This window comes from Propithecus coquereli, unplaced genomic scaffold, assembly GCF_000956105.1.
Source record: "Propithecus coquereli isolate 6110/MARCELLA unplaced genomic scaffold, Pcoq_1.0 Scaffold79, whole genome shotgun sequence".
Lineage (NCBI taxonomy): Eukaryota > Metazoa > Chordata > Mammalia > Primates > Indriidae > Propithecus > Propithecus coquereli.
In genome coordinates, this window is record NW_012154062.1 from 7166964 (window position 1) to 7192442 (window position 25479).

At 43.0% G+C, this 25479-nt stretch overlaps 1 protein-coding gene across 5 annotated transcripts in view; it reads right to left on the minus strand.

The window, feature by feature from the left end:
- Positions 1 to 25479, minus strand: part of EBF2 (early B-cell factor 2) — a 180017-nt gene that overhangs the window by 142730 nt on the left and 11808 nt on the right. The gene's annotated exons all lie outside the window — the stretch shown is intronic.

A 25479-nucleotide genomic window follows, 5' to 3' on the forward strand; every position in this document is an offset into this window, starting at 1 on the left:
TCTGATTCCTCCCCAGCACAAGAAAAAACTTCCCTTTCTGCAGAATAAAGACTCATTTTCACAAAGGACAAAGAATCCTTGGACGGAGACGAATCCAGAGTGGGAATAAAAAGTCAAAACATACTCCAGGGAAGGGCATCAAAAAGATGATCCAGGTGAAAGCTCTCTGAAACATTGCTTGTAATTATGTTAGGCATGGGGGAGAAAAGTAGAAAATAAAAAACATATCCAGAGCTTTAATCGCACCACCCTAACCGCTGACTATTTTGTCCTCTCTGCTTCCTGCATGCACATATTCAGGCACATTTTATATAGTAGTAATCTATTTTATATATCTATATATATACACACACATACACACACACATATATGCATATATATATTTACAATACACATTCTTTTTTACCAAACATTTTTCCACGTTGCTAGACAGCCTCCACAATTCTTTTCAGTGGCTGTATAACAGTACATCAAATTGCTATGCCATCATTTGCTTAGTCATTCTCCTCTTATGAAACTGTTAGGTTGCTCAGGTCGTTGATCTTTGCTAGTCTAGATAATAAACAATGGAATGAACATCTTCATGAATATAGGGGTTTTATTGGTTATTTTTTCTTTTTTTGGTTGCATTATTCCCTATGAGCCTATGTTTAAATAAACAACCTTCCACATTCTCACTGATGAGAAAACTACATCGTCCAGTTAATCACGTTTCCGTGACACCATCTCCTTGCCAGTGCTCAGCAGGGACACTTTCAAAGCAAAAATCAGAAGCCACTAGCAAGGCTGATGTTGGCATTAGTGGGACAGGGCATAATGCCAAGGCCTCTTCCCTCTGATTCTAAGAGACTGGAAATAGAATTTCAACTTCTGCGCTCTGTCTCCCCAGAACCGCAGTCATTTCTTTTCCCTTTAGAGGTCGTGGGACCCGGCCATGTGAGTATAGCAGGACCCACTGGGCACATACTTTTCGGTCCACGCTCTGATGTAGCTCCTATCAGAAAACCGTATTTGCGTTTTCACCTTTATGTGTAGTCTTCTCCCCAGAAGGGATAAATAAGTTGTTCTGTTATCGGAGGAGCCAGCTCCCCCAGACAGCCACGGTAGCAAAGATACTGAGTTAATACAGAAATCGTCTCAATGAGAAAAGGAGGATAACTTAAAGAGAACTGCCGCTTCTCCTTGCTCTTTTGAGCGCCGTTTCTGCAATCTGATCATTTCCGCCCTGCTGTTCTAAATGACTGGATCAACAGGGAGAGAGACTCGCCTTTTGGTAAGGGGACAGGACGCCAGGCGGTGTGTCCTGCCGTCCACGCCGACTCACTCCCCAGCCTTGAGGGAGGCCCTGAACACCCCCGTGTCCTCTGACATCCTCCACTCATGAAACGTGAATCACTCTGGTACCAGCGCCCGTGTGGAAACCGGACACACAATTTGTTTCATCGTGCTCTCCTGCCAGTGCTGTCATTGACTGCTCTATTTCACGTGAGTTGTTTTTTGAAAAATCATCTAACCCAGGCCCCATTTGTAAAAAACAACAACAACAAAAAATACAGATATGTAAAGAAATGGATGAAAACTAAAACAACCCCACTTAGAAAACGAAAGCACGAGTCCAGGCTGCTACGGATGGGTTACACTGAGAACGTGGAAAAGTCTAAAAGGCAGTAACAGTCGACATCCCTGCACGGAGGCTCTGAGCTCGCGCTCAGCCTCCAAACCGTGGGGTGGGAGCCAGGCTGCAGTACTGGGATCGCCCTGGATTATTCCTGGGGCAGGCTCGGATCCTGACCACTAAAGAACCATCCCTTTCCCATACGCTGGCAACTTCTGCACACACCCCCCTCGGAGAAAGCAGCTGCCAGTGACACACATAAACGCAGCCTGATCCCACTTGAGAAGCGCAGCACCGCAGGTTTCCCTAAAACATAATTTTACCAGATATCTCAGCGTTTTTCCCGGAAAAAGAAGACATCACTGCATAGTTTCCAAGTGAAATAGTTTCAAATGTCCTACATTTGGGCTGTTCGCAGAGGCTAATATTTGAATCCACTTGGGAGACTCTGTCCCCGATTCCGATGCAATCATCGTGACCAGCAGGGCCTGGGAGATCTTCGAGGTCAATATTAGTTTTCACCAATCACGTCCAAGATGGACTTAAGTGACACACGGGTGTGGGTCTGTTTTTCCCAAGCAGTGTTTACAGCACACCTCCTCTCCTCTGTGTAAGCACAAGGCCAGTCCTCAGGAAATCTACAGAAAATCACAATGTGCATAATGTCTGCATTCACACATTTTCTCCTCCTTTTAGAGCAGTTCCCTTCGCTCTGGTCCTAGTCCGTATTTGACCATTAATCCTGCAAAACACGTTCTGCCTTGATCACTACGAGAAACCTCAGCTGAGAAGGAGCTGGTAAGGTCATGTTCCACGCCCATTAAATTAATGCTTAAGCTACTGTTTAAGAGCAAAAAGTCAGCCTACTGGTGCCACAGAGACAGACCAGGTGGTATCCGAGGACTCAGACAGTATTCAGCCCATCAACCGACTAAGTTCATGGCCAAAGTAGTCACTAAGATAACTAATTAACAGAGGAAAAATTCTCTATTGAAAGGTGGGTAGGTGCTGTCAGAAGAAGAAATTAAGGCTTCACATTTTATTTCTTTTGCTTGAAATGTTAACACCCATAGTAAATTAGCAGCATTTTATCATCTTTGCTTTTCATATCCCAGGCATTTGTTTCCTTAGAAACCGAACAGAAAGGGGGAAAAAAAAGCTACTCCATATAGAAATACATAGTTAACTGTCTATCCCTAGAATAACCAAATTACTCCTAGCCCTGTTTGTTGACCTCTCAAAAAAACAAAACTAAAACAAAAATAAATACAATAACAATATATGCTATGCATGTATAAAATTAGAGGCAAAAAATAGTTAAGCCAAGAAGTTTGTGATATTTTTTGTACAGCATGCTCACAAACCAAAAACAAATTTTTGATTGCTTATATATTCTGAAGTGTTTCCTGCCTACATATCCTCAGAAATCCCAGGAGCTTTCCTGGACACATGGAAAATTTCAAGTTGAGCCATTTTTAAGTTATCCATGAGTAAAAGGGGAAGGAAAAAAAAAAAAACATGGAGTGGGTGTTTGAATTTGTCATAAAAAAAAGGAAAAAAGTTATTTGGCTCTTTCTTTGCCTTTCCTTGAGTTACTTCACAATGGCTGAACACACTTTGCCCAAGATTCTTTTTTTTTTTTTTTTAGTTTTCAGAAAGAAGAGAATCATTTTTGTGCTAAAGCCAAGTATGAATGTATTCAGCATGTTCTATACAAGTGAGCACCGGGGAATTCTGAAGGCAGATCTATGCGTTACCGTAAAACTAGCATTACCAGACACAAATCAAATCACGCATCATAATGACAAATAACCACAAGAATTATAAAGCAGGCAAGTCCTTAGTATCCATCCACCAAAAAGAATTAGATTTTTAAAATTATTTTAAAGTATTTAACATAGAAATAATCATCTAAAAGGTAGATAGCATTTAATGAAATGCAAACGCTACAAAACACTGGCAACTTGGGTATTGGCTAGAGTTTTCTTTTTCCAGCTATGAATCTCTAACAAATTCTGCACTCAAATTAAAAGTATCCTAAAGTCTTGGCAAACCACACGCACGTGGTATCTAGCATAGATGACTAGCCATCGTGTGCCAGTAACAGCCGGGCAGAGAGGTAGAGAAATTCTGGAATGTTTAAAGTAGAGGAGTTGAACAAGTTAAATAGAGAGTAGAAGATGAAATTGTTTTGCAGGGAAACACCCCAGTCAGAAATTTAGTGACTGGCTTCGTTTCATGAATCTCACATAAATATCTGAAGAGATTGCCGACATCGTAAGCCAAGAGGAAAAACATGCATTTAAAGAACAAGGAGAGAAGCCAGAACATGAAATAATCATTTCGCTGGACGCCCTCCACTTCAGATACCGTTGGCTGAAACTCCTACTAAGAAAGAACGGAGAAAAATGGATGAGAGATACTGCCTAGCCAGGAAGGGAAGAAACTTTGCTTTTATAAATAAACTTGTCACAGAGATAGGCCACACATCAGAAAGGAAAGTGAAGGGGGACCCAAAAGGAAAAAGGGCCCACGGTCATGGAGGCCCTCTGTCTCCTATCTAGGCTGGTACAGAAGGGAAGGGGAAACCCAATATTAGCATTGTCTGGCCATGGCATTTTTTTCCCCCTTCTCATAATATAACTTTGTGAATATGTTTAAGAGAGTGTCTGCTGTTATTGGTCTAATGAGCTAACTCTGAAATCTGAGCTAAAGACAGCTCCCTAGCGGCTGCTCACTGTTCCACAGACCGAAAGGAAACTCCTTTCAGGGGCCCATCAGGGCGAACCACTGCTGACAGCTTGGAACGGCACAACACACAGATTTATTTCACAGACAGCCACAGACAGGAATTTAGCACCCTGTGCTGGCCTCCTGCTTAGTGGAGAAGGTGTTAAAATGCAACCATGCAGAGCTCTCCCTTGAACAAAACCCAGTAGCGACTAATCAAGCGGTCACCCGTTCCCCGGCAGAAAATACCCAGCGACGCGCAACTGAGCACCGAGTGGGAGGACAATCCTGACAGCTGCCGCCGGGCCGCCGCGCTGCAGCTTGAGAGCTGCCTCGGAGAGCTCTAAATATTTTGCATGACCTTTCAACTTACAAATTAATTGATTTATAAACAACGGCAAATGTTATTTATTTATTTATGACATCTTGGAATGCCTTCCCTCCATCTGAGGGCACAGCGCTGAAGAGAACATTCCCTGATGCCTGCAGATCCGTCAGACCCAGAGAGGGGCTCTTTTCTCTCCTTCCTTCCTGAAGGTTCCATGAATGGAGACCTAACAGGCGTGGGCAGAAGCAGGCACTGATGTGTAGATATTTACCTGCCCACACTTAAAAAGCCCATAAACACATTGGTACCTGCAGAAAATAAGCACATAAACTTTGTTTTGTGTGCATGTAAACATATAGATGTGTGACGGGTATATACACACACACATGCACATATATATCGCTAAGGTAACCTTACCTTCATACTGTAGCGAAAGTTAATAACTCCACTGCTACGGACTCTGAGTAGGTGCTCAGCAGTCGACAGGCTTAGCAAATCTTGATGGATAAAGGCAAACTATATTTATCGAAGTGATCGAAATTGCATCCCGGTAACTTGGGGATGTTTCCAAGGAAATTGCATACAGTTGGTAATATTATTTATATTGATTATGTTGCTAATCTCACTCTCACACATGCTATGGTTTCTTATTTTTAGGTTGTGTTTATGAAACAACCAACTTGTTCTAGTCAAAGGTGGAGGAAAAGGGGTACAAGGAAGAGGAGGAGGAAGATGAGGACAAGAACCATTTTCCTTTCATGTTTTCTGTGTTGGGGACATCCCTCTAGGTCCCTTTGTTTTGAATTCCATTTCGAGTGGCTTTAGATGCTGTCCTCACGTATTGGATCCCCCAGAAACATCTCTCTCTCCCTGCCTCAATTCTCAAAGTTTGCCAATAATAAACATTAATGCTAATGGTTAGTAAGACACTCCCTCAGCCCAGTGCCATGAGCACGGCCAAGCAGCCATGACGAAGGCGGGGATACTTCAGCTGAAATGCCCATCAGCTTCGCAGCAGGTCTTTAATAAGCTGAAACATTATGGGATGGTGCCATGGACTAAAAAGGACCTCGAGCAAGAACTGGACATGTCTTTGCCACATCACATTCACATTCCTTGCTACCACTCAGTGTCATCCTCCCTGGTGTCATTCTCCAATCTGTCAGGAGTCTTAAGGGAAAACAATATTTATTTGGACTTTTTTTTAAAGCAGCGTATTATCACATTTCTGGGACCTGTGCACAGCCAGAAGCATCATACGTCACATAGATCATAAACAGATGCCCAGGCAAGCGTCCCCTGGTGGAGCGCCTTCTCCACACTGGGCGAACCTCGTCCCACCTCGCTGCGGTAACTTTACAAAGGGAGCCTTTAAATAACCCAAGGCTCAGAAACCCGAGGCGGGGAAAGAAACTTCATCGCCTTAGGAAGCCAATCCATCCGCTCCTATTCCAAAGCAGAAGAGAAAAATGCACGCCCTGTTTATTTTTCTACTTCTCCTACTTCTTTGCAAGCATCTCATTTCCCCAGAGTTCTTGTGTCACAGATTTTGGTTAAAGGAATAGATTTTATTTTTGCCCTTGCAATGCAAAGGTGGGTCGGTGGAGAGGAAGCCACAGGTAAGACATACCAGAGAGATTTTCGATGGAAGGTTGCCTTTGGTAGAGAGAAATACGCATATTGAGGTTCATATCATACTCCCCAGTATAGGGAACATTAGGGTAAGTGTATTTTTAATTTACATGAAAATAGGAGTTAGTAGGAATACTATACAAGGAAAAATGCAATAAAAAATAACTAACTTGAAATAGCTGGTGAAATTTGTCTTGGTCCCAAATTAAAAATCACCTAAGTGATTCCTGATGCATTCAAAGCTTGTTTCTCTCACCGTCATTCTCATTCTCGCTCTCTTCCCAGAGTGGGTATCTCCTATATGAAACAGGCCCTTTCGTTTATACTAAGTGTGTTTGCATTCCAAGAGGAAATCTATTAAGAAAAAGATGAAGTGTGAGCCGAAATGGCTAAAGGTTCTTAACTTTTCCACTAATGGACGTAGTCACCGTTTTATGTACATATGGATGCTCTGCCTCTGAGACATTTTCCATATTTGTGGTGCTTGCCAGATTTCAAACAGGTGGTCCTAGCAAGGCACACAGATGCGAGAAAATGCTGTCCCCGTCCCCTGGCTCCCAGCGTGTGCTGTGTACGCTCCCAACTTCCCCACGCCACTGACCTTTTCTGTGAAGCATTAGACAAAGTCTTGCATGGTACAGACCTTCTGCTATTCATTCATTACACAAATATTCACTGATACCTACTATGTGTTAGGCATTATTCTAGATGTTGAGGATAAACCAATGAACAGAGAGACAAAAATCTCTGTAGCTTAGTAGTAGGAGGGAAGGGACAGGTGTAGACAGACCAATCAACAAATCAATGAGTAAAATACATAGCATCTGAGCTGGCGAAAAGTGTTACGAGGAAAACTAAGTCAAGAAGAGGGTTAGGAAGGACTGGATTGGGGAGGGGTGCGTCACTGAGGTGACACTTAAGCAAAGACCCAAAGGACATTGGACTCAAAACGTCACACTGCAACATACAGTCCCAGTTCTTAGATGTGGATTAACCGATGAGAATGACTTCTGCACCTTTACCCGTGGTCCCAGCACTCCTTGAAGCAGTATCTGCTGAGTGTCTGCTCTACGTCAAACATGTTGCAGAAGGAATGTGGAGACGGTGTGGAGGCAGCTTCTACCATGCCTGCGGCTCTAATCGTCTGTCTTCTCCCTCCATCCTGCTCCTCCCTCTCCCTTCCTTCTTAAGGCAGAGACAGAGCATCCCCCCTCAGTACTTGGGATTTCTCATTTCAGACACCCCCAAATAGCCAATCGATGTGCCCCGGTTATAACCATTCTGATTCCCTGGCTCTCTGATCCACGCTACCCTCAAATCACATTTCCACTCACTATTAAAAAAATCAAGGCAAGCCACAACAAGATGACTCCGTGCAATCTTGTATCACAGGTAAAAGAAAACCTTGTCGATATGAAATCAGACAGTGTAAAATTCTCTCCCCGAGGAACCTGGCATTATTACATCCCCCATCAATCATGGCATTGTTTCTCCAACAACTGTATCAGATGCAGCAGTCTGTCACCCCGCCAATCCGGCAGTCTCTCTCCTTCAAGCCAGGGAAGTCAGATACCAAACGACACCGGGCCCACCAAAATCTAAATGCTTCCAAAACATTTCAAAGCCCTTGTTTGTTTCCAACAATTGTCAACTCTCAAAATTCTAGGACTTTAGTATTATGGGAAATGGAATTTGACCTACACATTTATGTATGACCTATACCTATACATTTATGAGAAAACTCTGAGTTTGATATAGGCATATATGGGGAAGTACCATATACACATTATAATATATAATAGGATAATATGTTATTGAATGGCATATACTTTAAATCTTAACTGATCAAAGATTAGTTTCTATCCCAGACATTCCATTTAATAATAGGTAACAATTCCTCCAGCCCATATTATAAATCTAGGCATTGTTCCAAGTATCCAGATATGGTAAACAGATATACCGGTGGGTCCACCAAACTTCTGCCCTCTGGTTTTACTTTTTTTTTGGTGAGGGACAGGGGGTAAAGATTTGGGGTTTTTTTTTTCTTTAGATACTCCCAAAGTGAGTTAAAATTACAAAATCAAACTGAAGTTTAAATATAGATACTTGCCTGAATTTTGAGTTTGCTATTTATCTTCTCGTGCAATTAGGGAAAAAACATTTCTCTCTCTCTCTCTCACACACACACACATATAGAAAAGTTGACTTTGAAGGTTTCAATTTCCTTTAATATTTTCCCTTCGTCCTTGGCACTGATAACCCAAAGCAAGCGACAAAAGGACCTTGCCTTGGCCCCCGCGTAGAAAACGCCTGCAGTACATCCACCTTATGTACCTTATTTATAATCCTCTGTAAATTTGCCCAAAAGTCATGAACTACATAATACTAATTCTTATAGCTTGACATATTTCCCTGATCTTTCATGAGCCACATGGGGAAACAGTTTTCCCCCGATCTGAATGAAGAAGAAAAACAGTGATCCTAATCAACCATTTGCCCTTAGTGGCTTCCCTAAACAAATCTGGGAAAGCGCTTAAAGGCTTGGGAATAACCATGACCCTGCTTGATGCACTGTAATAACCCTACCTAATTATACTGATATAAAAACTAATTGGAAAGATAGCAAATGTCAGGGTAAGATGCAAATCGTAGGGTGTTAATTGCTGAACAGGTGCTGGAATAGAATTAAATGAGCATTCTGATTAAAAGAGTAGAGGGAACAAATGTGGACCCCGATACAAACTTGGCCATGTGACTTCTTCAGCAGTCCATTCCACCGGGGAAAGGTCGTGATGCCATGACCTCTGTTTTGTGACGGGTAGGCCAAGGAAATAATGGTGACCACGGAAGAAAAAACAACCCAGCAACAACAGCAACATGACTTCCAGACCCGACTGCTAAGTGTGAGCCCCAGAAACCTACAATGTGCCCTAAGAGTGCTTCAGTACACCAATGACCCTGGATGGAATCAAGAATGCATAAATGCTCACCTTTCCCTGGCCACAAGGCCACGCCCTGTCACCTTGAACCATATCCCTGCCCCCTCCCTCAAAGTACTGCCAGAGTGTGAATGCTGCTAGGTGCTCACTGCACATTTGTGGGCCAGCCAAGTAGTTGATTGATTGACTGAATCAATAGCATCGTGTGCCTTCGACACCTTGTGATAGCCTGAGAGCAAGGGCATTGGGGTGGGGTGACATGGAGAATCAATCTGAGGTTCCTGTTGCCATAAGTCAGTCATTCTTATTGCAAATGGTATCTATTGACACTCTAGCAACCCAAACTTTAAACTACACATATATATATGTATGCGTGTATACACACACACACACATATATGAGATTTCCTTCTTAGCCTGGTCTGTTAAGAAGGATGCTTCTTCACAAACTTCTGGTGACTTGGTCAAGCCTTTGGCCAACCATCATTAAATTTCCTGACATGTAGCAAAGTCTAGACCAACGGAGCCTACCTTCTCAAGAGAGAAGAGACCCTGGGGGCAGTGGCTTTAAGTAGAGAGCAGCTCCTTAGCTCTGACTTAATGTGGCCCTTTCCTGACATCATGATGCCCTGCACACCTCTGCCACCTAAAGCAGCCCCCACACCAGAAGAAATACTGTAGGTCAAGGCCCTGATGTTTTTCCCAACACATCACCTCAAATAACCTAGCAGGGAATTATTTCATTTCCAGGTAGAATGCTGCAGTTTAAACATTCTTTTCTCCCAATAGTTTGCAGGTCTTTGAGATTTATGCTGCCAGAAACCCAAACCGGCTCTTTGGTGCGGGGAGAGGGAGGTAGCACAGTCTTGCTCTTTCTGCTGGTTTTTCCCACTCCACCCCATCCCAGCGGAGAACAGAGACTCCTTTACGATGCTTATTCCATGCCGGGGCCTCTTAACCCAGTGTCTACAGACTGCACACCATTCAGCCTACTTATATTTGGTTTTAGTGATATAGACTAGGAGTAGCAGGGTACAGACAGCAGCAAAGTTAGTTCTTCTAACTGGGACCATGCCTACTAAAGTATAGAGCTGATCAACCTAGTTTGCATTCATTCATTCATTCAGTTTTTTTTTTTTCGTATTTAACCCATTGGCCTCTACTCATACAAGGCCAAAGAAAATAATATGATGGTTACATTGGACAATGCTCCAACTCAGCAATCCAGTTTCAAAGTACAAACAGAGGAGGGCCCAAATGCTTTAAGAGGGAAATGTGGCTACAGGAGGCATGGGTGAGATTTCACCTTGTTTATGTATGCTTTTATAAGGACACTGAGAGTCCTAATAAAACAGGGTGGGAAAGAGAAAAGTTTTACACCAGTATAGAGATGGGTGGGTAGAACTTCCTCACTCTTTCCTTTTCTTTGATCTTAAGAAAAGTCACTCTCTCTTGCTCACTTTCTCTTTAAGGAACAAAAATAAACTGTCTCCTGAGTAATAAAGTCAAGACACATGCCAGTAAAAATTGGTTAAGGTCATCACTTCTGAAGGTCAAATGAGTTTTAGACAACATGTCATGTGGGATCACCATTCAGCACGTTTAGTTAAATGGTTAAAAATAATAAAAAATAATGACAGTCATGGAGTTGTGAGTGTGCTTTTTTTTTTTTTGGAAAAAAAAAGAAAGGCACAGAAGTCAGAAAGAAAATGAGAGAACCAGATGTCTGGAAGGAATGCTGGGAAATGCTTAAGGAAAAGATTTCTCCCACCCCCAAGCAAAAGCTTCCCCAAGGATCTTTCGAGACTAGCTGTCAGAATCTGAAGCCAATGCAACGTCGTATATCATTTGTGTGTGTTGCTGCACAGTTCTCGCATTTATTTATTTTATTTTAACAAAAAAGACCCAATAGGGAAAACGTTTTTTAAAAGGATGGCAATTCAAGTTGACCCCAATGCGAAGATTCCCCATGTCCCTTGTGTCCACCTTGTCTCAGTAGCCAAAAGACACCAGAAGTTGTGTGGCTGTGTGACTAGACTGGAACGGAAAGAGGCCAGCCTCACACTCGGTTTCTCTGCAAATGATAGCATCGACGTAAGTGAGGAGAAGATGCCATGATCTATCCAGCCAGGGGAAGATCCCTGTTTTTGATACACGAGAGCATGAACAGGTCAGAGTCAGGAGGCTGTTCCTAGATACAAATGAGCTCTCCTGGGATGCGTTGGTGGCTCCAAAAACAAACCCAGAATTCACTCCGACAGCTCAGTCTGGGTTCCAGGTCATGTCGCATCCTTTGACAGGGCCACGTGGGCAGCCAGGCCTGGTCCCTTTCATGATCCGTTTGCTTTTACAAGCCACAGCTCACCCACAGAACCAAAAACCCTCCTGTGCCAAGCGATGCTTTACAACTCCAGCAAGGCCACTGCAGGACTCAAGTTCCAAGTACTGCTCATTGCCAGTGACAATTAGAACAATCTGAAAATGTTCCTCCCAGGAAAATACACTCTTTTTTGTTGTTACAGGGGTGTAAACGCCAGCCAATCTCTTTTGGCACCCAGTGCTATAAGAAGTGGTTTCCCTGTGCCACCTCTCGACAAAAACGCCCTCAATGAGCGTCCTCCAAGGACTGGCTCTGAAAAGGGGCTTTGCGTATCACGTTAATGCATGCACTTGGCACTGCCCAACTTTCGCACCAAGGCTCTGGGGTATGGGGTGATAAGAGCCAGGTTCTGTTTGTTAACGATAAGGCAATTATTTCTTTGGTACTTCATAGAAGAGGAAAAAAAAAATCTTACAGCAAAGATTCAAACAAGGATCCCAAGGGAGACAATGGAACTCGTAGGTTGGAAAAGTTTTTTTTTTTTTTTTTTTTTAAATTCACAGCCGCAAACAAATGGGCCATTGAGAGCCACAGAACAGCAAGGCTAAGTTACGGACAAACACTGTCAGTGGGCTCCCGTAGAAGCCCTCGGTAACTTAGGGAGGGGAGGACAGGCAGCCAGAGGGAGGAGAGACAAAAGACAGACAGACATAAAATGAGAGGAAAAGAGAGAGAAAAGGAAGAAAATAGAAGGGAGCAGGGAGAACAAAGGGGTAGTGATGGAATAAGAGGAGAAAAAGAACACAACGTGCCCCTGGTAGCACTTCCCGTGGGTTTGCTGACTGAAGCCCATGGACTTGGAGGAGTAAATATTACATTTTATCTTCACTGACCCCTAACCAAAATATACCATTTCCTTCCATTTTAAATGTAGACAAGCCACAACCTTATTATGGCTTCATAGTATTCACTAAACCATCAATGGAGTCCATGGCAAAAAAAAAAAAGGTTAAGGACCCCAAAACACTGAGAATGTATTAGGCATCTTCTCCCTTTGCAAGCAACATAATATTTCAGAGGATAGGTATGCATGATTTTCAGTTTGGCACAGAGATCCCTTCAACTACTTACTTCCTTGGGTCAGGCTTTCTGCCTCGAGGCCAAGGTTTCCTAGCTTTCCCTGGAACTCTCTAATGTGCAACAAGTTTAGCCATCAAATGTTAGGAAGTTTGTCTTGGGGTCATGCCGTTTGATGGACAGCTGAGACTTAGGGCCACAGCTTTGAGGGTCAGGTCCAGCATGGTAGTTCTGCTCAGCTGGTTCCCACTAAGCCCATAACACACAGGAAAAAAAATGGCAGGTTGTGATGTCCCAAAGAAGTATGTCTCCAAAGTCTCATTTTCAGTTTCCTACTAGGGAAAACAAGCTGGAGACCAAGATATACTTCAGACAGAATGGATGTTCATCAAAGCAACTGGGCTGCTTCTACTCATTCTTCCTTGTCCCTAGAATTCCATCCTGGGTTCCTGGTTCTATGGCACCACCCACCTGTGGTCAGGGTAGACTAGTATCCAGAATCCAGTGGACCACTGACCCCATGACCTATGGGGCAACCTGCTAATTCAGGCCCTCTCCCACATGGAGAGGAAGCAGCTGAGCCCACGCCCTCCAAAATTCCCACCTCTTGTTCTGACATCCCTGGGAGATCATGCAAACTCACCACTAGCTCTGTCTCCCATGGTAGCCAGGTGCTGAAATTTATTACAGCACCTGCTCTCTGTTTCAGAAGTTTCTAGGCCAAAGTCATATCCCACCCCATCAGGCAGGGAGAACTTAACTGTAACTTGAAGCTACCCTTAAGCTGGATTAAGTTGGAAATCTTCAGAATGGGAACCACACTCAAAAACACCTGCTTTACCAGGGATTAAGAAATGAGGTGGCAGCCATGTTCGAGGTGGCACCAATTTCGAAAGACGTTAAGCACCCCTCTCATCTAAGGAAGGAAATGTTTTAAAGAACAGGAGGGATCCTCTTGGAGAGGTCCTTACTTGTCCACAGCTCCGCCTCCTTTGTGGAGAAGGAATGTTTCTGCCTGACAGAAGAGTTCGGGGGACTCAAAGGATAAGGTACGCCCACGTGCAGGCAGTGCCAGCCCTCAGGGGTACTACAGGTCAGGCATGGGATGGACAAAGATGCGAAGCAAGATGGACCCCAACCAAAACCATGCTCACTCAGACTTTCCTCACTGTCTAGTTAATTTCCTTCCAACCTCAGTGATGGGAGTTAGACAATTGCATTAAAAACTCAGAAGCCACCATAAAAATAGAATATTATTGCTTCCTGTCATGACCAAATATTAAACACAGTGCACACCTAATGACTCGATCCCTCCCCAGGGAAGAAGCTTTATGAACAATAAAATCCCAGCAGACTTCCACTGTTTGGGCTTGGAGGTCTCATTATGGGCTCACTGATCCAATACAATTTACAAGCTCAATGGACGCCACTTGAAGTGAAAACCGCCAAGCCCAAGTTATAAACAGGACACCTACAGTGAAACCAGCATTTCATTCCTCATCAGGGAGGGAAGAGAAGAAAGGAGGACTTAGGGGAAAGGCATTAGGGTGGGAGTTGCTAATGGAAATGTTTCTGATTGCCCAAGCAGGAATCAAGGTCAGACGCCCCACTAGACATGCAGGGCAATGGAGAGCAAGCGAGAGAGACCCCAAAACAGAGGGCAGGAAGTAAGGAGGAGGAATGGAAAACAAAGGAAAAAGGGGGATTGAGCAAGGGTGGTGGATTAAAGGGAAGCAAAGGAATTTTAAAATCCGCCATCCCTTTTCCCTACAGGTTGACTCTACGTGACATCAAATTTTCGAAGTTAGATTTTTTTTTTTCCTTAAGTTCACTAAGTTATCTGGATACATGTCTAAAGGGTGGTTCCTCTCCATCCTGTGACTCACCATCTGGATGATAAAATGCATCAGCCACTCTACATTTACTTGGGCAAGTGTCAAGTGAACGGTTAGCGTTAAATCGAAAGTCAAGCCTGGCTCTTGTTCAAACGTCAGCCACGACCAAGCAGGGAGAGCGGAGCTTCTCCTTTACCTTTAACTCTGTGCAATTTATCACTCAAGCCTAAACAATCCCACATGTTTAAAGCGCTGAAGAAGGAGACTTGGGGAGGGCTGAACAAAGGCTTTTAGGGAAGTCAGACTGAAAGTGCACAGGGGACGGACAGCGGACCCTAAGCAAAAGCAATCCAGGGAAGGTGACAAGTCCATAAAGCAGGGTCTAGACAGAGCATCAGACCAAGGCACAAGGAGGTGACAAAAAAGGAGGGAAGAGACAGAATGTGGGGATGGAGGGGCTGGGAGGAAAAACTGACAAAAAACGTTAAAAATGCTGATGGATCCCAATAATGTTTTCTGCTCACCTATCTGTCTTGTAAATGAATCTCCTATGTGTGAATCAACTTCTGTATAGATCAGAAGGCAAAAATGATGAACCCCACACAAAGAGAGGAAAACCACAAAAAAGGAGCCATGGCATGGGTTGATTGGCTCCGGGGCCAACCACGGCCACACACCATCTCTCTTCCCGCTCCAGGCACTGAGAAGGTGCCATTATTTTCCTATTCTTCAAATAAGAAACTGGCATTCAGGTAGGGTTGCAAATAAAGTACAGGATGCTCAGTTAGTTTTAAATTTCAAATAAACAATGAATCATTTTTCAGTACAAGCATTCCATATCCCAAATATTACATGGGACAGATTTCTGCTAAAAAATGATTCATTGTTTTAACTGAAATTCAAATTTAACTGGGACACACATTACTAAAAAAGAAATCATTCCTGTTTATCTGATATTTAAATTTAACTGGGCATCCTCTATTTTTATTTGCTAGATCTAGCAACTTTAGATTCAATGAAAGAAAAGAAATGAATGAATGGGTGAATGAATGAATGGCACAGTAGTCGTCAGACCAGTTGTAATGCCAGATTTTTACTAGAGCCATTATCATACTGCAAGAATAATAGCCACTCCAAGTCCCCAGGCTGCAGGTCATAAATCTATTTCCTGTGAGTACCTTACTTCTGAAGTAAGAAAATGCCTTTTTGCACAGAAGAAACTGGCTACGCACAAAATCACTGATCGTAGTGAAGTAAAATGCCATCAGTCCGAGCCATGGCATGTGCCCGGAAGGTGATGAACCCTCCAAGACTTCAGTAAAACTTCCAAACCTTCAGTCCAGTCAGCAGCTTCGTAATTCGGTAACGACCCATTCTCTGTGAATCCCACTGTTTCCCCTGTCCCTCTCCTTGCCAAGAGTACCTCAGTTTTGTGTCCTGGGAGCTGGAGACCTTGTCCCTAATCCCAATTGAGTCTTTGACCTGCCACATAGCTCCAGAAATGGCTGATCTTCAACTGGGTTTTCTCCTCAGAAATGTGGGAGGACATACCTAGTATGTAGCTAAACTGAGTCACGTCGTTAGTTTTCAATTAACCAGGAAAATGTCCTGTGCAATTGTGCATAAAGCACAAAAAAAAAGCTCACCACTTGTCTCCATAGTGATCCACCTCAGGGCTTCATTGGAGGGGGTACAGGTAGTTGCAGCATTCAGAGGTGCAATGGCCCCAACCCTAATCTCACTGCCATCTTGAAAGTTCTCTTTTCTCAAAGTACTGGCTCCTATGGGCCTTAGAAAAATGGAGGTGTTAACCCCAAAGTGACGGCCCAACTCCAATGGTTCCATCCCTGCAAATTCCTCCATTCCTGCCATCCTATCCATGGGATTAGGAATTCCTCCCCTTATTTCCTTCTCAAAAGCTCTTGTTAAATGGGAGCAATCACAGAATTTATCCCCATCTTTGGTTCCTTGGTGGTCTCGAGGGGGCCAGGAAAGTTTGCCTTCACTAGACATTTTGAGTTTAGAACAAAACCTCCTGGAGGACAATCACTTCATCAGTGACCCAGTGCAGACTGATGAAATGCCGACTCCTTCAAGACTTGGGTCTAGGCTAGCTGAAATGCTTTGAGCCTCTTGTCACTCAACCACTTTCCTTTCTGATCAAATGTCCCCTCCAACTGCAACTCCAGGTCGATGTGAAGAAGCAAGCGACAAATAGCAATTCTTACAAGATCCTAATTAACAAATGAATAATCAAGTCCTGGTGGGTGGAATCCTAAATCTGCAAATCATCTGCAGATAACTTCCCTCTCATTTCTTTGGAATATATGTCTCATTTCCCAACCATCTGGCCTGCTAGTCTCTTGGCTGGGTCAAAAAGCCAAAGAACTTATCCAGCCCTGCTCGCTCAAATAAAAAAAGAAAGATAATAGCTGGAAGTTCTAGAAGGTCCTCTTTGGGTAAATATGTAGTCCCAGCTCCAGAACCTTTGTTCCTCCCAAAGTCAGTTGGACAAGTTTGGAAAGAGACACCTTTTCTAAAAATGAACACCTACTTCTTCTTTCCAGCATAGCAGGATGTTAGAGTGCTGCTCTTCCACTCCTCCTGCCTCATCCACTGCCTAGCAAATCTGCTCTGTAATCACCTTACACAATTTTACAAGGAAGAAGCTGGAAGTTGGAACATACCATTATCTGTTCTGAATAACCACATACGTCCTATTGATCCCCTGATTTTCACTGGGAATTGATCCAAAGGTTTTAGGTGAGCACTTTGAATGAGTTCTGCTCATCATGGTGAACTGGTTTTGGTCTTTCTCTCTCTTTTCTAAAGAATTACTTATAAATGGTTTAGATTCTGGCTTCAGAGTTTCTGCTCTCTCACAAACATCCAGGCTACTGAAAAATTCACAGATTGCCAGATGGTACAACAGCAGTTCTTTGCAAAGAGCCTGAGCTTCCCAGTGAACAAAGGGGATGCGTACTCATGGGGAGAAGTGGCAATGTCAGCGAAAGCTCTGGAGTGGTTTGTGCATCGGGGGAAAGAAGGTGGGGTGTGAAGAGGTGAGAAAATGGACCCTTCACCACCAGTGACTGAAACGAGAGAATTCGACAGGAAAAAATGGACTTTCTAATAGGTTGTCCTGTTTCCTTTCTCTGTTTTTCAATTTCAAAGTTCTCTCTCCAAAATATCAACCTCAGCATGAAATTGTCCTTCTCAAAATCCTTCTATGTCTTCCATCACCACCAAAGTAATGTCAAAATACTTTTGCATGGGCACATACAGTCCTCCAAAATCAGGACCCAAATAATCTTTCCAACTTCTCTTACTACTTCCCTTCACACATAGCCACGTATCTCTGAAACTATGAGAAGATTCAGAAAATTCTTTTCTTTCCCTACACTTTCCTCCTGGAATGCTGTTCTGCCCGGAGTGCACATGTTCAAGTTACAACCATCCCCTCACCTACCCCTGCCAAGATGGAAGTTAGCTCTACCTTAAGGTCTTCCAGAGTTTTATCCTTTTATCTCTGTTATGGTACTTTTTGCATTCTACATAGCATCAGAGTTGTATCTGCACATCCCCTGTTTTTCCATGTAAACTATGAGCTCCCAATGGGAAAGCTTTGTGTCTATTCAATCTTATATCCCTCAGACCACCTTGCAAGGCCCATGACATAATAGACCCTCAATAAATATTTACTGAATAAGTAAGGATTCATTCTGCCTTACAACCGTAGATGTCTGTTCTTGGCACCGTTTGTATCTATCTGCCCCTGGAGGTAAGATCACTAAGCGACTGTCAAATGCAAGCAGTTACAGGAAAGATCCCACAGGAACTGACAAAAGACTTAGTCACCCAAACTCTTCAATGCCTGGCAGCCAGAGATTAATGTATCAACTAATATATAATGAGTGTCTAGAGTATCCAAGCCACTGCATAGACACAGGATAATAACTGCTCTGATTTTTTTTTAAAGCATTTGTTGTGTCACCCATTATGTGGGCACCTTACATGCATTGATGTATTTAACATGACTCAAGGCGAGACATAGTATTATAATACCATCACTTAGCTAATGCATGTTGGAGTCAAGACTTCAATGACATGTGGTCTGATGTCTAAGAATTATAACACAGTCAGAAATGGAAGGCAAGCACAAATAGGTAAAAAGATAACAATATCCATACATCTGAACAACAGTAGGCATACGTGATAAATGTCTAAATGTCAAGTGAATAGACTCTGGCTACAAAAATTGATACCTTTGATGAAGTAGAATCTGAATTAGGTCTTGAAAAACGGGTGGTATTTATATTGGCATAGAGCTCGGGGTGGGTATTCCAGGTGGAAATGGTGTGAACAAAGGGAGAAAAGGGAAAATATTCAAGCTTCTGTGTGCCGGAGTAGGCGGTTCACAAAGAAAGGATGGAACTGGAAAGTTGGAACCCATCCACCATCCACTTACTTAGACTTTGGAGCAGTTTGCACAGTTTGTAAATATATATTCATTTGTGTAATTATTTAAGCTATATGCACTATAGGAAGAGGAACTGTGCCTGTCATATTCCCTACTGATCTCTCACTGCCATTCACAAATATTTGCTCGATAACCCAACAACACAAGGAATTACTAAGTGAACAAATGCTAAAATAAAATTGTGTCAAATCCAAAAACTCTGCAAGTCTAGGAAGGCTGATTGGCCAAGCAGAATAAGTGTAATTCTTAAAAAGGAACTGCAAGAGTGAACTTAATTGTGCAGCACCATCTCTTCAGTCATGAGGAGGAGAGTCATTTTCTTGGACAAAATTCTCTTTCTTTTTTACCACTTGGCTCCGGCCGTCGTCCAGTGAAGAGCTTCAATCCATAGGGACATTTTTTTCTAGACTAGCAAGTAGCAGAGTCCCTTCTCCTACCTGTCTCCCTGTAATGGCCAAGGAAACTAACAAAGCTTTTGCTAGGAAACAAAGGAAGGAGAACATTAAAGAATGATGCATTCAGGTTGGATAGACAATCTGTGTTTTTTAGTGAGAAAATCTGAACCCTCCCTGAGAGAATAGAATTTTCACTAAAAAAGCAACAAAACAAAATAAAACACCAGCCTGGAGCCAGGCTTTTGTAGCCCCTTCACAACACTAGGTTCCCCCACACTGGAGAGGGAGCATCTGGGCAGAGAAGACATATATATTAATAGCTCCTGTAGATTATTGATGAGTAACGATGATGAATTAGCATGCCCGGTCCCCAAACCTGGGCCCTCAGCTAGAATCAGGGAAATTCAGCACTGGAAGGTAATGTAAGGTCACCCATGAACCCAATGCACTTCACGTTACGGTAGGGAAACTGAGGCTCACAGAGGAGCCTCATGGTCTCTGTAACATTAGACAGCGAGCTAGGGAATGACCTGGGGCCAGAAGCAGGTCTCCTGATCCTAACCCAGGGCCCTTTCTGCTATGTCGCACTCCCCCTCCGTCAAACCCAGCACACGTTGAACATGGCTTGTACGATCTCAGCGTTAAGTGACACTCAGGGGCCAGCAACACCCACCACTTCCCAGAGGACAGAGTCCCTCTCGGGCCAGCAACACCCACCACTTCCCAGAGGACAGAGTCCCTCTCTAGAGCCTTTCCATCTTCAACAGCTCTAAATTCTGGAAAGTTTTTCCTTCTACTATACCAAAATTCTTTCTGTAACTTCCACTCATTGACTAAATTCCTATTTCACCACTGACACTGGCTATGTGCTCTCAGCTGAGTTAACTAACTCAAGACTGATTTTTTTCCCTTCCATAAAATTGAGATTTTTATCAACTATTAAAGCTTAATTAAGATTATGTAATTAGCACAATGCCCAGCACACAGTAAGTGCCAGTTAAATGTTAGGTAAATGTTTGTTGTGGGTCTTATCCCAGAGCCAGAATTCTTCATTCAGGAGATGTCACTGCTGCTATATCTGGCTTGACCATTTCTGGGAAAAGGGAGAATATGGTTGCACCTGAAGCCGGTGTGGCTGGCCCAGGACTGCAGGATGTGCTGGGCCTCATGGACATAAATCCCACCTAGAGCTCAACTCCAACTGCTAGCCAAGTACTCTTTCTGTGCTGAAAGGGAGAGTCAGATTATAAGCAGGATCTACACCACAAATCAACAATAGATGACTATGAATTGGTTTGATAAATTAACAAAAAGAAAGTGTCCCAAGTGTTCAGGATTGATGCAATATTCTCCAGCAAATGTGGCAAGTTGGTAAGGGCTTCACTGCTGCCTGGTGATTCTCTAAAAGTTCCCATCCCACAAAGAGCTCTTCATCAGAGATAAGTGATAACACTCAAGAGAGAGAAGTAGTGAGTTTGGCACAGAGGAAAGAAGATCCACACATGTGCTTCAGTAGAACAAGGTGGCCTATCAGGCAGAGAGAGGTAGGAAGAGGCTATGTCAGATGGCAGGGGAAGGGCCAACGAGAAGTCCGGAACAGGGTGAGAATAGTAGGTGACAATGCTACCAACATGGCAGCAGGAGAAAACTTCATTAAAAAAAAAAAGAGTCACACCCATTAGGATGACCTCTAGCAAAACAAAACAAAAGATGGAAAATAGCAAGTGTTAGCAAGGATGTAGAGAAATTGGAACCCTTGCTTGTGCACTGTTGGTAGGAACATAAAATGATACAGCGGCCATGGAACACAATATGGCAGTACCTAAAAAAGTAGACAACAGATTTACTTACAGAACTGGCAATTCCACTGCTGGGTATATACTTAAAAGAACCCAAAGCAGGGTCTTGAATAGATATTTGTATATCCCATGTTCATAGCAGCATTATTTCCAATAGCCTAAAGGTCAAAGTAACCCAGCATGCTTTGCCAGATGCATAAACAAAATGTGGTCTATACATACAATGAAATATTATTCAGCCTTTAAAAGGAAGGAAATTCTGACACATGCTACAACATGAAGGATCCTTGAGGATATTATGCTCAGTAAAAAAAGCCAATCACAAAAAGACAAATACTGTGTGATTCCACTTCTATGAGGTGTCTAGGATAGTCAAATGCATAGAGACAGAAAAGAGAGTGGTGGTTGCCAGTCGCTGGGCGTCAGGGTCACAGGGAGTTGTTTAATGAGCACAGAGGTTCAGTTTTGCAAGATGAATGTTTTTAATATCAACGTGAATGTTTTTAATGTCACTTAAAAATGGTTAAGATGGTAAATTTCACGTTATGTGTATTTTACCACAATTAAAATTTTTTTAAAAGGGAAAATAACGTCAGGAAACCACCACCCCCTACCATAGAGAACTAAATTCCAGATATTTTTGAGTAAACTTTTCAAATGATGGTCATTCTATTGTTTGTTTGGCTTCTTGAAAAAAAATAAATAAAAACATGTTCAAATTGGTCCTCCTGGGGACAGAGCTCAGAAATATTTGAGACCAATGTCCCAAGACAAAAGACTGGGATATTTCACATTTGAGAAATAGGTTGGACCTGGTTTTTTGGCTTTTTTTTTTTTTTAATAGAAAATACAACACCAGTGTGCACATGGACAGGGGCAGCCTACAAAGATGCAGAAGGAAACTTTGCCCTCTCTACACACCTGACTTTTTATGGGGACTGCAGGGAACAATAAGGACCCTTCTTCCTTCTCCCATGTCAGTAGGACTGTCCCTAAAATCCTCTTCTCGTGAATCACCAAGTTATCCTGAGCTTCAGAGATCAATGGATATTCAGAAGAAGCTTCCAGATAGAGGAGAGTTTGAAGAGAGCACAGCCCACGACAAACAAGGTTGAATTAGCGCTTCTCTATGAAACCACAAATGTAAGTCAGCGCGAGCCTGTTTATTTTTATCTACCACACAGGTCTTTATAGACAAGATCTAGGCTGAAGACCACAATAAGAACTATGTTTCACCCTTGTTTTGTTTTGTTTGGGGTTTGTCTGGATAGGGACTTTGGATTTTTGCACTAAAATTAATAAACGCTACTCCCACCACACACACGCTCACACTTGTACACAGAAGGAAGGCTCTTCCACGCCCTCAATGCAGCAGCAAGTCCTGTGGGGCTACGCGTTGGCCGGGCTTTTTGGAGAGGGGCGTGGTTGCCCAAGAATTCACAAAAGCATGCAGGAAAAAAAAAACTGAAAATAAAAACTAAATTTCTGTTTCTAGAGAGATTAAGGCAGGGAGTAATTTAGTAGGGAAAGAAAAAGCTCCAAGTCTGGGGCTTCGTCTTGGGAAATGGAGAACTAAAGCCCTAATGGGAGATGCCCTATTGTAAACTCCAGTGGTTTTCAATGAAGGGGCCACAAGGTAGTACAAGCTATTTTTCGTATTTCAAGTAGCCCATTGGAAACTGAATATGTGCTGGGATGTGGTCGCATGGACACACTGAAAAGTCAAGTTGTTTTGTGTTCGAGCTGGAAGCCTCTCAAGTCCGTATAGTAATGCCAATAGTCTCATCCCAATCAAAAACTCTACTTGGCCTCTGATGACATTAAGGTCACATCAGAGCTGAGATCTTTTTCCCTTCCCATCTTTTATTAATAAAAATGAAGTACAGCTGTATTATTGCCTGTTCACTGCAGTTTGGGAGACAGAATCTTACAAAACCCCGGATTCACCAAGGAAAAAAAATAAAAGAGGCCCATGGTGGCAAAAAGTTCGAGACCCATCCTTGTGCCTCCCCTCCCCCTTCCCTGACCATACACAATTCCAAGGGAATAAACAGGCTTCTCTCGGCCAGGGTGGAGCGTGCCTGTTGTGTGAGAAAACTCCAAGAAAGACTGTGTAAATTAACTGCATCTGGTGAGGTTAGGTGAGAAGGGGAAGAAGATAATTAGCTGGCATTATAGGAACAAGGGCAAAGAACAGAGTTCTATATTTACTCAGAAGAAATCCAAAGTAGACGACTTTGCACCCATTTGGTGCTTGGGAGGGAAGTCGACATCTCCAGGTTGGCAGACATTGAACCCAGAGACCAGAGGCACGGCTCAACCAAACTCCTGCGTGACAAAAATACCCTTCCCACCTCCAACAAACGGAGCCTGACTCGTGCCCTTTCGCTTTTAAAAATGAAAGCAAGAACGCCGAGGGAAGCCCCAAAAGACATTCAGGAGCAGTAAGACAAGGTTTCAGAGGGGTAACAATTCCCTTCAAATAAAAGCCCTACCCATAAGATAGCCAAACAAATGCATCTGTTTATAATAAAATGGGTTCTCTTAAAACTTGATACTGGTCAATTTACGGTACCCTTTGGTATGTTTGTTGCCATGAGTAGACGTGCAACATTTCGGAAGTAACGCATATTTCAAGTGATGCAGAGACAACACTGGGCTGTTTTACTGTGCATAGGATAGTAAAAATAAATGCCATAGTCACATAAAACTCTGTATTATGCAGCCAAGACACAATTTCCACCATCTCAGAAGAATTTAAGGCATTCTAGCAACTATGAGGGCTCCTAACATGAAAATCTTTTCTCCCCATAGATGCAAAGAGACTGCTTTCTTTGTACATGTAACGCGTATGTTACACAGGAAGAAAACATGAGCATATTCGGCTTTACCTGTGGATTCAGGTTATATGTAGCTCTTTAAAGTAAGAACTGCTGCTAAGTGCAGAGTCGGTCATGAAGATGTGTGCGCATGAGATGCAAGGTGTGGATGAGCATTCACAGCTTTGCAAACATTTCTAAAGCTGGTTTATGGGGTGTTTATTACAAGAATAGATGCAACAGTCATGAGGTTAGAGGATCTTCTAGAAAGAGGAGCTAAAGTTAGTGAAAAAGACTAGATGAAGATTGGTAAGCTCAGTCTACACGTCGGAAAGGACAGGACCTGAGTCTCGGCTGTTCTCAGACCCTCCCAGTTCCCCAGAGGACCTGGGAAGTAGGGAAATGAGTAGATGCAACTCATCAGTTAAGACAGGGAGAGTGTTGAGAGAACGAGCCTGTGGCCGTGGAGAGCGGCGCAAGTGAGAAGTGAAGACAGCTGTGTTCTAGTGCCAGCCCTGCCCCAACCAGCTGGGCAACCACAGATAAGTCACGCCACCACTCTGGGTTCAGTTTTTCATCTATAAGATGAGAAAGATGACAGACCCCAGAGTCCTTGCAACTCTATATATTTGAAGTTCTCTGCACTGCCAAAAAAAACCCAAAAAGATAGAGCAACCCCAAATAGCTCCCTAAAATGCAGCTCACCAGAATCTCCTAAAATGGCAAAGACACCATACACATCCAATAAGTATTTTATATCTGCCTGTCACCCTCATCCGAGCATCTCAGAGAACACTGCAAAGCTGCCGTTGATATTTCAGTAGCTTCCTGAAACCTGCAGCAGCAGGCAGCACCTCCCAATCTGTTATTATACTACTGAAGATCAGAGATGCTGAGCGCTTTGTCCAAGGTCAGAAGCTAGGACAAGATCAGAATTCCAGCCTCCTCAATTCCTAAGGCTGTGCTACACTTTCCACGAAGAAACCAAGCTGGCTTTCTGGGAAGAATGCCAGAGGTTCCATTCTCCCAACTGAGAATTCGTTGGAATATTGGAATAACAACTTTGGAGACTGCGGTCTCTCCAATCCATTTCAGGACCTGGCTAGAAATACGAAAACCCAAAGAAAGAAGCAATAGGGAATTATTCCGTTTTTTAACGAAAGAGAAAAAATTAGGGGTGGGAATACGGGGTTTCTTAAAAATTACATGATTGCTGGAAGTTAATTTGGTATTTCTTCGTTGGTTTGTAAGTTCTGTTTCCAATCACAAAACCAGACAGCTGAGGATGGCTAAATCACATTTCAGTGAATTAGCATCTTGTCCCAAAGAATCTTTCCCATTCTGAATATAACAGAGAACCCAGAACACAACCCTCCATGGTATAAAGAAATCTCCCTCCATGCAATAGAGAGCTTGTCACATTTCTTAACCATAATCTAAACTGATAGTCTTCAAACCCAGCAGCAATCACTGAGAATGACAGAGAGGTCACCACTAAACTTGGGGGATAC